The following is a 12627-nucleotide window of genomic DNA, read 5'->3' as shown; positions in this document are numbered from 1 at the left end:
CCATTGCCAGTGGATGGAATGAGCCTGCACTGAAAGCAATGTTTCACCAAGGTCTTTGTCCCAACATTGTGAGTGAACTAGCCTGTAGAGCTGAACATCTCACCCTGGATTTCCTCATAGACCTCGCTATCCAACTCGATCCGCTCTCAAAGAAGACACCAAGCCCGTTCAATCCACTGATACCTCCACACCTATGGAGATTTCTCAAACAAGACTGAGATGTTCTGAAAGAGGGAGAAGACAATGCGAAGAAAGGTTTTTATTGTGGGAGTTCCACACACCAACTTCTACAGTGTCCTGTCTGCCCAGTTCGTAACCCTACTTGTCTCTGAAGCAGTGAGTCCAGTGAGAAAATTTAATTCTCAATCATTTAATGTGCCAGTGTTGTTGAAACTGCCAGCTTTGACCCATGTATTGTCTGCATTTGTTGACTCAGGGGCGGAAGGGAACTTCATTGACAGTTCCATCGTCCAGGAGTTCAACCTGTCCACAACACTACTTCAGAGTCCACTCAGCATTCGGACCATCAACAGAGGACCAATAGGAGAAGGCCTCATCACTACCAGAACTAATCCTTTTCATATCCAAGTAGGAGCTCTTCTTTCGGATCTCGTTTCACTTTTTGTAACCACTACTGCTAACCATGACATCATCCTGGGTTACCCATGGCTACAGCTCCATGATCCATTGATCTCTTGGCAGAACAAGGAGATCCTCCAATGGTCCCCCACCTGTTTTCAAGACTGTTTGTCACGTCCACAGCTATGCAGCTCTTCAACTTCTGTCGAGAGTCCTCAACCAAACTCTTTAAACAGTGTGCCAGAGTGCTACTCAGACCTGAAGGAGGTATTTAGCAAGGGTAAAGCCTGTGGCCTACCTCCACATCATCCGTATGATTGCGCCATAAACCTCCTCCCTGGTACATCACCTCCACGCAGCCGAATCTACCTGCTCTCCCAAAAGGAACAGGCTGCCATGGAGGAATATATTCAAGATGTGCTCAAACAAGGTTATATTCATCCATCCAAGTCACCTGCCTCAGCCAGGTTCTTCTTTGTGTGCGTGTGTGTGTGTGTGTATGTGTGTGGGGGGGTCCGTTGGCCTTGCATTAACTATAGAGGTCTTAAAGGAACAGTCCACCGTATTTCCATAATGAAATATGCTCTTATCTGAATTGAGACGAGCTGCTCCGTACCTATCCGAGCTTTGCGCGACCTCCCAGTCAGTCAGACGCAGTCAGACGCGCTGTCACTCCTGTTAGCAATGTAGCTAGGCTCAGTATGGCCAACGGTATTTTTTGAGGCTGTAGTTAGATGCGACCAAACTCTTCCGCGTTTTTCCTGTTTACATAGGTTTATATGACCAGTGATATGAAACAAGTTCAGTTACACAAATTGAAACGTAGCGATTTTCTATACTATGGAAAGTCCGCACTATAATGACAGGCGTACTAACACCTTCTGTGCGCTTCGGCAGCGCATTGATATCTGAGCTCCGTATCAATGCGCTGCCGAAATGCACAGAAGGTGTTAGTACGCCTGTCATTATAGTGCGGACTTTCCATAGCATAGAAATTCGCTACGTTTCAATTTGTGTAACTGAACTTGTTTCATATCACTGGTCATATAAACCTGTGTAAACAGGAAAAACGCGGAAGAGTTTGGTCGCATCTAACTACAGCCCCAAAAAATACCGTTGGCCATGCTGAGCCTAGCTACATTGCTAACAGGAGTGACAGCGCGTCTGACTGCGTCTGACTGACTGGGAGGTCGCGCAAAGCTCGGATAGATACGGAGCAGCTGGTCTCAATTCAGATAAGAGCATATTTCATTATGGAAATACGGTGGACTGTTCCTTTAAAGTGCATATCCTGGACCAATTTCGTTTTTTTATATGAAAGTATGTCCCTTTACACACTCATCCAGAAGGGTAATTTTGCACAAGGCCATCTGTCTACAGCAGAAAAAAAATAAAATAACAAAATGCGTCTGGAAAAATCCCAAGGGAGTCTGGAGCCAGATTCGTAACGTCACCTGTGGAACCACCAGCAGGCTGAGAGAGTTTGCACGGTTTCAGTGCACAGCCTGTGTAGACCAAGTTTAACAGCTAATGATTTTGCATTGAAATATGGAATTGTCACCTTCAGCTTCTAAACCCATGGATTCATGTATCAATGCTCATCTATCTATTGTTACATAAATCATATTTTTTCTAATTACTATTATATATTTATATTTTTCTTCATTTAGAAGAGTACTGGCTACTGTAGGAGAAAGATTTCATAAGCTACACAGATGGAATCGGCTAAGCAGGGTTGTATATACATTTAATGTGTTTGACAGGTCCCAAGATCTCAAGCCCTCACACACCCTTGATACATATGAAGTAAAATGTAAAGAAAATGTGACCTTGGGTGCTGTGAGACGGCTGCCTCTCCAGTAGCTCTGTAGTTTTTAGCTCTTTAAACCTCTTTTTTTCCACCTTTTTACTTTTCTGCTCTTCTTACAAAGACATAGTGTGTTTTTCTTCATATCCCATGGATATTTTTAACTTTAACACACAACCAGGAGCCAGTTTTCTCACTTATTTGAGAGAGGAGCTGCTGGCCCTGAAAACAATGGGACGAGCCGGGATACGACACCCCATCCTGGCTGAGCTGAGGAGGAAACCCAGGGGCTGCAAAGCCGGGTCTAAGCTAAAGGCTAGGCTAGCAGACAATTGGTGGCACTACAAACCATCCATTCCCTCCGTTATCATGGGGAATGTGAACTCGCTGCCGAATAAGGTCGACGAGCTATCCGCACTGAACAACCAGCAGATTTACCGGGAGAGCAACTTATTTATTTTTACAGAGACATGGCTAACACACCTTGTACCAGCTGCTAACATGGACCTGTGAGGATTCACTGCTGTGAGAGCCGACAGAGACACTAAAGCATGCTGGAAAGGCAAAGGTGGGGGACTCATCATTTACATGAACAACCGCTGGTGTAACCCGGGACATTTCTCCGTAAAGACAGTCTTATGTTGCCAGGACTTGGAGCTGCTAGTATCACCATCTGTGTTTACATCCCTCCGAGGGCAGACGCAGCCGCTGCATGTGAGGGGATTCACTCTGTCACAGCAAGGCTACAAACACAGCACCCTGAGGCATTTATGATCATTTCTGGGGACTCTAAACATGCTACTTTAGACTCTACTTTGGTTGCTTTTTACCAGGCTGTGGCCTGTATCTTTTTAATTTCCGTGAGGGAACCCTCCCAAAGGGATCAATAAAGTTCTATCTAATCTAACCTAATCTAATCTAATCTAATCTAATCTAATCTAAGTGTATTATTGCCCAGTGCTTTCGTGTTGTTTACTTTTGTGTGTATCAATAAATAACATTATCCCTGTACCACAGAAACACAGGAACACCTAATTTAGAGTATAGTCTCTCTTATTTCTTACTCTGGCAACAGTCAACTTGTGAATTGCCGATTTTCTTGGTCTTTTTCTCAGCTCTGCTTGGTCCTTGGCTTTTTCCGGGAGCCTCACACGAAGTGCTCCGATTTCTCTCTCATTGTCTGGTCTTTTGGAAAATGATGAGTACTAATCCCATCAAGATTGGTGTTGCTACACTCTCCTATGATACATCTGTTAACCATTTTAATAATTACGTGATAATGTTGAAGAAATTTGCAGAAAACCACCAGGTCGTTTTCTCATAAACAAACCAGCGCTGACATAGGATTCAGAAGGAGGCGTCCTGCACGTGACATCACGAAAATCAATGTTTGCCGGGAAATCCAAATGCCAAGTTTTTTCCAGAGGCGGACGAATTCGCCTCAAATGGCTTGATTTCAACTGAATTTTTCTGGTATTGCGCAAGGTAAAAAAATTGCACAAAATGCAAAATGTGACAGATCTTTGACCAAAGTTTAATAAAAAATAGGAGAATTACATTGATCTTGCTCCTGAATTTACCCGTGATATGCACTTTAACCAGGTGTCAGTGAAATACCCTTACCCCCTTCCACTATTTCCCTTAGCTCTGGAGCAACTCAGGTCTGCCAAGGTATTCTCTAAACTTCATCTACGTGGTGCTTAAAACCTTATCAGAATAAGGGAGGGCGATGAATGAAAAACTGCATTTAGCACTACCGCCAGTCATTTTGAATACCGGGTCATGCCATATGGTCTATCTTTGGTACCCAGCATTTTCCAATGTTTTATTAATGATGTACTCGGGGACATGCTGGGGAGGTTTGTCATCGTGTACATCGACATCCTGATTTTCTCCTCTGATGAAGCTAGTCACCAGGCACACGTCAGGTCAGTACTTAAACGTCTGCTCAGCAACCACCTCTACATAAAGGCTGAAAAATGCGAATTCCACATACATCAGATTTCATTCTTGGGGTACATCATTAAGGCAGATGGAGTCAGCATGGACTCCTCAAAAGTATCTACCGTCACGTCATGGCCAGTACCCACTTCAGTGAAATAACTGCAATGTTTTCTTGGGTTTGCTAATTTCTATCGGTGCTTTATCAGGGCTTCAGTACCATAACATCACCCCTGACTGCCCTGCTAAAGAAAAGTCCCAAATGTCTCCTCTGGAACCCAACAGCTGAAGAAGCATTCAACTGACTCAAAGCATTCACCTCAGCCCCTATCCTGCAGCGTCCTGACCCAACTAAGCCCTTCACAGTTGAGGTAGATGCCTCTAAGACAGGAGTGAGAGGGGTATTATCACAGCGTTTCGGTGAAAGACCAAAGCTTCACCCAGTGGCTTTCTTTTCCAAGAAGCTATCATCTGATGAGAGGAACTATGACATTGGGGATCGGGAACTTTTAGCCATTAAACTCGCCCTCAAAGAATGAAGGCATTGGTTAGAAGGAGCCTCACATCCTTCCAATAATACTAACTGACCACAAGAACTTAGTATCTCAAAAAGGCAAAGAGACTGAACTCACATCAGGTCCAATGGGCACTGTTCTTCACACGGTTTAACTTCACAATCCTGGGTCAAAGAGCACTAAAGCTGATGCTCTGTCCAGAATTTTCAGTCCAGAGCCTTGCAATCCTGAACCACATCCTGTCCTAACACCAGAATGCTTCATTTAATCCATCACATGGGATTTGGATAAAGAAATCAGAGCTTCCCAATCCCATAGACTTCCAGAGGATTGTTCGTCTGAAGCACTATATGTTCCCAAGCCACTTCGAAGCAGACTCATCACATGGGCACATGCATCTCCTGCCACTGGTCATCCTAGTAGTCAAAGGACCTACCAAATGCTACAGAGTAAGTACTGGTGGGAGAACATGAGGACAGAAATCAATTACTTCATCACTTCCTATTCAGACTGTGCCCAGACTAAGGTTCCAAGTGCCCCTCCCTGTATCTCAGAGACCATGGTCTCACCTGGCTATAGACTTCATTACGGATTTATCTCCTTCTCAATACAAAACAACTATCATGGTAACTGTAGACCTGTTTTCTAATGCTCTGAGACTTATCCCTCTACCAGATATTCCAACAGCATTCCCAACTGCTGAACTCCTGTTTCAAAATGTATTCAGATACTTTGGCATCCCCGAGGATATTGTCAGCAACCGTGGGCCTCAAGTCATATCAAGACTATGGACTTGTTTTATGGAGCGTTTGGGAGTCTCAGTAAGCCTCACCTCAGGTTATCATCCATAGTCCAATTGCCAGGTGGAACATGCCAACCAAGAGATTGGCTGTTTTTTGAGAATCTTTTGTATGAGGAACCAAGGCGATTGGTTGCACTATATCCCGTGGGCCAAGTATGCACAGAACTCTCTAAAGCACTCAGCTACTCAACTAACACCTTTCCAGTGCATACACTGCTACCAATCACCTTTGTTCCCATGGGATGATGCACCAGCGTAGGTACTGTACAGGCGGTGGAGGACTGGTTCTCCAAGAGCGAAGCAGTATGGGAGGAGGTTCATCAAAGAATTAAACAGTTAATGCCAAGTACAAGGAGTATGCTGACAAACACCAAGGTAACAACCCAGAGTTTTCACCAGGCAACAGGGTATGGGTATCTACATGTGACATACGAGAACCTACTTCTTGCAAAAAACTACAAGCTTGCTACATCAGCCCGTACAAGATTCTACATTACATTAATGAGGTCTCCTACAGACTTGAGCTTCCATCTCATAATGGCATCTCTCCCACATTCCATGTGTCATGTCTGAAACCTGCCATTCAGGGTCCTCTAGCTGAAAACACCCTCGTCCATGAACAACAACCCATAAATCTGGAGGGAGGTCCCGTTTACCAGGTAAACAGAATCCTTGATTCCAGAAGGAGAAGAGGACAGGTGGAGTACCTGGTAGAATGGGAGGGCTATGGAGCTGGGTAACTTCAAGGGACATGCTAGATCATCTGTTGAAACAAGAATTCCATGCCCAGCACCCAGACAAACCTGCACTAAGAGGGAGAGGTCATCCTAAGAAGAGTATAGATCCCAAAGGGAGTTCCTGGGGGGGGGTCTGTCAGTAATGGCATTGTAAGCCAAAGCGCTGAACAAACTACAAACACGGCCTCCAAGGACTACAACACTCAAAGTTCACAACGCCCCCGTCTCCCTCCTATTAGATTCAGCTGACTCTCGTTAACTCTGTTAATTGACTACGCTACTTAAGCCTCTCCCTCACACACAGTCAGTGCAAAGTATCGTTCTGTGTTTCTACCAGTCATACCAAGCGTTTCTTGTCTGCATGCCTTTTGTTGTCGAACCTTTGCTACATTTCCCCGTGTTATTTTTCTGCCTGCTCTCTACTATACTGTCTGCTGATCAATCGGCCCCTGCCTGTTTCCTGACTACAAGTTCACTTTCCGATTTGGCTACATTTCCTGTTTGCATCCCCATTCTCCCCTGCACATACATCTATGAGTGCCTGCATTCTGACAACTTTTTTTAAAAATAACATAGGATTATTTTTAACACATTTTATGGAAAACATACATGGCAGTTTCATACAAAACTAGTTAAAAGAGTTTTATTAGTCTATGAGCTTGTTGGACAATTGACAGTTTCTGTCATGTAAGGGTGATAAATGGATGGAATCACATGAAGAGTTTTATTGAAAACACACTTGCAAACATTCAAAATGTAGACCAAGGCAGAACTGAAAAACAGGAATGGTCGAGCGAGGCACAGACAGGATATCAGAGGTAATACAATACTCAAAGTCCAAAAACACAAACAGGGTCAAAACCAGAAAAACGATACAAAATACAAGGCTTTTGCAAAGTCTGTGTGTTACTGAGAGCCCTTATGTATGTGCTGTGAGCTCTAATCAGTAACGTGCATGCTAATTAGTCCTAATGGCATGCATGTGCTTTGCAATATGTGGGTGCATGCTCTGAGCTCCAATGTGCATGGACTTGAAACATGTAACGAGACAACTGTTTGACATCAAGTTTAATATTTGATTGTAACTATATAGTAATGATGTAAAGAGAAAGTGTTGGTTCACTGTTGTCCACCAGGCATAAAGCAGAGTCAGTGGGTGAATCATAGGAGAAGTTAGTCTGTATTGTAGAGGGTGTACAGGAACAAGGCCAGAAATGTTCCCTGCAGGGAACTGACAATAGTGTAGTGTATTTCACGTCAATAAATTGCTGCATTGTCTTGTGACAGCAATAATGAGATACGTATCACAATTATGAATACATATTTATTCCTTTCTTTGACACTGCATGCCATACACCAGAAACAACACCACAGCATTTTTTATGGTGTATGCAGATGTTACTTTTATTTTGTTTCCGAAATGCCATTCAAGTTGGGACTTAGCTTCTTTAAAACCTTGCTCTGGTGGCAAATGAAAACAACTGCGAACGAGATTTCTGGGTTCTCCAGAAGTATATTGCTCCAAATAGTATAGCCTTTGCTGCATGTTTTCAGTTTTATTTTCGATTGTTTGTTCGAACGATTTGATTAAGGATCTAAAATGAAGTGGATCCCCATGGAAAACAGAAAATTGTCTTTGGGGAAGTTGTGAGAGCGCTTGTTGTTTTAACAGCATTTCATTATTTTATTGAGCTTCGGATGGGCATTTTAGGTTGAATTCATTTCATTGACTTCATTTTAGATCCTTAATCAAATCGTTCGAACAAACAATCGAAAATAAAACTGAAAACATGCAGCAAAGGCTATACTATTTGGAGCAATATACTTCTGGAGAACCCAGAAATCTCGTTCGCAGTTGTTTTCATTTGCCACCAGAGCAAGGTTTTAAAGAAGCTAAGTCCCAACTTGAATGGTTTTATATACCCATGGGAAAAGTGCCACTGAAGTTGCTCAGAAATTATCAAAATCAATGCAACAGGTCACTTTATGGTTACGTGATTCTTGCCTTACTTTAAATTTAGAAAAAACTGTCACCATGTTTTTTACAAACAGAAATGTGTTCAAGGTGTGTCCCAACGTCACGGTAAATGGGCAAAAAATTGAGAATGTAAATAAATTCAAATATCTAGGGGTTACTCTTGATCCAACCCTCACGTTTAAACATCACGTGAAAAAGTTGGCGAACACACTGAAATTCAACTTAGCCAATTTTAGATTTATAAGAAATTCTCTTTCCATTGAGGCCTCCAGCATATATTTAAATGCCATGATTATACCACATTTTCTGTATTGTATTACAAGTTGGTCCCAGTCAAATAAAACTATTCTAAAACCACTTAAATCATTATATAACAGTGCCTTCAAAATTCATGATAAAAAGCCACGTCATTACCATCAGTCAGCTACTTAACAAATATGGTATTTTCAATTTTGATAACTTAATCAAGCATTCAAATGTTTATTTGCTTTTTAAAATCATTCATAATGCTGTAGCTCCCCCTTTGAAAAAATTCATTACTCTTCGTTCTGAGCGATCAACAAGAAATACAAGATCTGTAACAAGGGGTGAGTGTAGTGTACCCCAACGTAAAACGGCATTTGGAAAGTCAGCTTTCTCCTGTATAGCCATGACTGAGTGGAATACTCTGCCATCAGAAATTATTTCTTGTAGAAGCCCACACACTTTTTCACATCTTGTTAAGCGCTGGCTAGTGTCAAGTCAGGAGTGTACACATCCATGAAATGTGTGTGTGTGGGTGTGTGTGGGTGTATCTGAAGGCGGGGGGATGTTGGGTGAGTGTGTGTATGTTAATGTTTGTGTTGTGGTTGTGGGTGATTGTGTGTTGGGTGAGTGTGTGTTTGTACAGCATGTGTGTTAACGTCTGTGTGTTATGGTTGGTGGAGATAGTAGTTTAGTTTTACAATCTGTGTTCTGTAATTTTATTTGTTTTTATTTTTAATATGTTTTGTTTTGTTTTGTTTTTTTGTATTCATTATTCCATCAACCTGCCCAGGGACTGCAGGCGGAAAGTAGCAATCTGCTATAACCTGGCACAAAGCATATTATCTTGTACAAGATTAATGTTTTTTTTGTGCACTGTCCCTGATATGAAATAAATTACAATTACAATTGAAAATGAGCTTTGCCATTCTGGCTTGACCTCAGTTTGGATATGTTCGAGTTCGTTTGAGTTGCTTTGCTCCGAAAATATTCTTTGCCTTATTTGACATTTTCGCGTTGTTGTTGGAATAATATATTCGGTAGATGTTCCAGACGCAGTTGCAAACAAGGACTCATGTTCAGCGAGCACTTTAATTCTAGCCTCTGCTTCGGCTATTTTAGCTTGGAGTTTAAGTTTTTCCCTTTTTGATTTTAGTTGCGGGCGGCACGGTGGTGTAGTGGTTAGCGCTGTCGCCTCACAGCAAGAAGGTCCTGGGTTCGAGCCCCATGGCCGGCGAGGGCCTTTCTGTGCGGAGTTTGCATGTTCTCCCCGTGTCCGCGTGGGTTTCCTCCGGGTGCTCCGGTTTCCCCCACAGTCCAAAGACATGCAGGTTAGGTTAACTGGTGACTCTAAATTGACCGTAGGTGTGAATGTGAGTGTGAATGGTTGTCTGTGTCTATGTGTCAGCCCTGTGATGACCTGGCGACTTGTCCAGGGTGTACCCCGCCTTTCGCCCGTAGTCAGCTGGGATAGGCTCCAGCTTGTCTGCGACCCTGTAGAAGGATAAAGCGGCTAGAGATAATGAGAGATAATGAGATTTTAGTTGCAACTCTTCCATATCAAGCGCAAACTGATCTTCAACAGACTGAGATTGCACAACTAACACGGCACGTTGGACCCGTGCTTCTGAGAGTGCATCAGAGGTTTTGTTGTTCCGACTTGAGACTCTACTGGGGGGCTTTGTTGCGGCCTGCGAAATGCTGTTGTGGGGCGACACGGAGTCAACACAAGCACCTTGCGATAGATCGGTTTCTTTCTCATGTTCATCAGCTGTTACTTCGCTGGCTTTCAGCCAAAACTTGACACTGGTCATAAACTCTTTAAATTGCGACATTTTAGGCTCATACCAGTCATCTCGGTCGTGCCCTCTCTCATCATGTGGCAATAAAGATTGGACGCTTTCTTGCAACGCCTCAAATTCCTGCATATAATGAATAAAATCTCCGATTTGTTGTTCGACTTCATCTTTTGTGTCACCTGCTTCGATTAAAACATTTATTTCATTGCGCTTTCGCGTCAAAACACCCAGCTTCCCTCTACGGGTTCTGATTAATTTAAACAATTCCCTTTCTTTCTGGATTGCTGTTTCCTCATCATCAATTTCGTGCTCCTGCATCTTTACAGTTTATTTCACTGCCCACTTTTAGTTCAGTTCGAAATCAACATTTCAGATAAACTTAAAACGTTGTTAAAACATTCCCCCTTGTTCCTGCGCGTAGCAAACAGGCCAATCTTTTGTTGGCCGCAGCGGCCCGAAGTCCTTATTACTCACGGCGTGCTTCCAATCCAGCGATGCATCCTTTCTAAAATCCAAACGAAACGAAATCCATTAATCCTGCACTGTTTTTGACTTTGTGATACATTTTTAAAGTCCAAGTTTCCATGAGCCATGAACAATGGAAAGCCAGGTGGGATTAACGCACCTCTTTGCTTACGTTGAAAAAATTAATTTATTGTCCGTTAACAAAACATAAACTTGAAAGAAAAGTGGTGGTAAAATTAGTCCATAGATGTGATGCCAACGAAAGAACTGTTTCGAAATGAATGTAAACTAGAGAGTGGTCAAAAACAGTGTGATTGCCCACACTCCCATTATCCATCGCCCCCCCCAACTAACACCTGTGCCTAACACCATATACCCTTTGCCCCTTCAGCGTCACATCAAAGATGGCTGGTCACCACGTCAGGCAGGGAAATGTGGTTTAAAACCATAAATCATACAAAAACGACCATACTTCAAAACAAAAAGTAATAATTCAAAGAAAAATAAGAAATCCATTGGCTATAACAGTTGGGATGGGCTCCAGCTTGCCTGCGACCCTGTAGAGCAGGATAAAGCGGCTAGAGATAATGATATATATGTCTCAGAAACTGGGTACTGTGGGGGTACCCCTTCTAAATATACTCACAGTCAATAAACTATACGGTTTTGAATGGTGATGTTGGTTTTAATTGAAATAAAATGATGAAAGAAATCTCACCTCATCTCATTATCTCTAGCCGCTTTATCCTGTTCTACAGGGTCGCAGACAAGCTGGAGCCTATCCCAGCTGACTACGGGCGAAAGGTGGGGTACACCCTGGACAAGTCGCCAGGTCATCGCAGGGCTGACACATAGACACAGACAACCATTCACACTCTCATTCACACCTACGGTCAATTTAGAGTCACCAGGTAACCTAACCTGCATGTCTTTGGACTGTGGGGGAAACCGGAGCACCCGGAGGAAACCCACGCAGACACGGGGAGAACATACAAACTCCGCACAGAAAGGCCCTTGCTGGCCACGGGACTCGAACCCGGACCTTCTTGCTGTGAGGTGACAGTGCTAACCACTACACCACTGTGCCGGCATGATGAAAGAAATAATACAGATCCAGTAAAACTAAATCTTTGATGTGAATACTCTATTCAGAATTTGGTAAAAATTCTGCAAATTTGTGGAAAAATGGCAGCTTGATCTGGGACATGATAAATGGTTGACTACATCACATTCCCTTAAAAAGGTTGTAGTCCACTGAAAAGTATACAGTTATCACTAATTGTATTTTAAGTTGTAACTTTATACACCTAAGGATTGGTGCGCTCACAGAATAATCATAACTGTAATAAAATATCATGCAAAATATTTGATCATTATCGTAACTCTGTTTTCCGCATACCCAAAACCAATACGATCGTGTATTTTGATCTAAATGGAAAGCCTCAGGGTCAAGGTCACTACCTCACCAAAAGTAGTAACTTAAAATCACTACGCCATATAAACATTTAGTTCTAAATCTGCTATTTTTTTTTAAACAAAAGCTGAAAGTAGGTATAGAATATGTTTCTTCCAGAATATGTTACAATGGTAGCTGGTCTTGTATGAATTTCTGAGCTATAAAATGAGTTTTGGTCTATTTTTTACCGTAGCATGTTATTCGTGTGCGCGGAAGGACAGACATTAACAATTTGCATGTGTAGAATGGAATTTTCCACTCCAACAGTTAGTAGTTGATTATGCTTCCATTTGCAGTCTTTCTGT

The sequence above is a fragment of the Neoarius graeffei genome, chromosome 4, assembly GCF_027579695.1.
Source record: "Neoarius graeffei isolate fNeoGra1 chromosome 4, fNeoGra1.pri, whole genome shotgun sequence".
NCBI classification, from domain to species: domain Eukaryota; kingdom Metazoa; phylum Chordata; class Actinopteri; order Siluriformes; family Ariidae; genus Neoarius; species Neoarius graeffei.
This window is presented reverse-complemented; position numbering follows the sequence as displayed.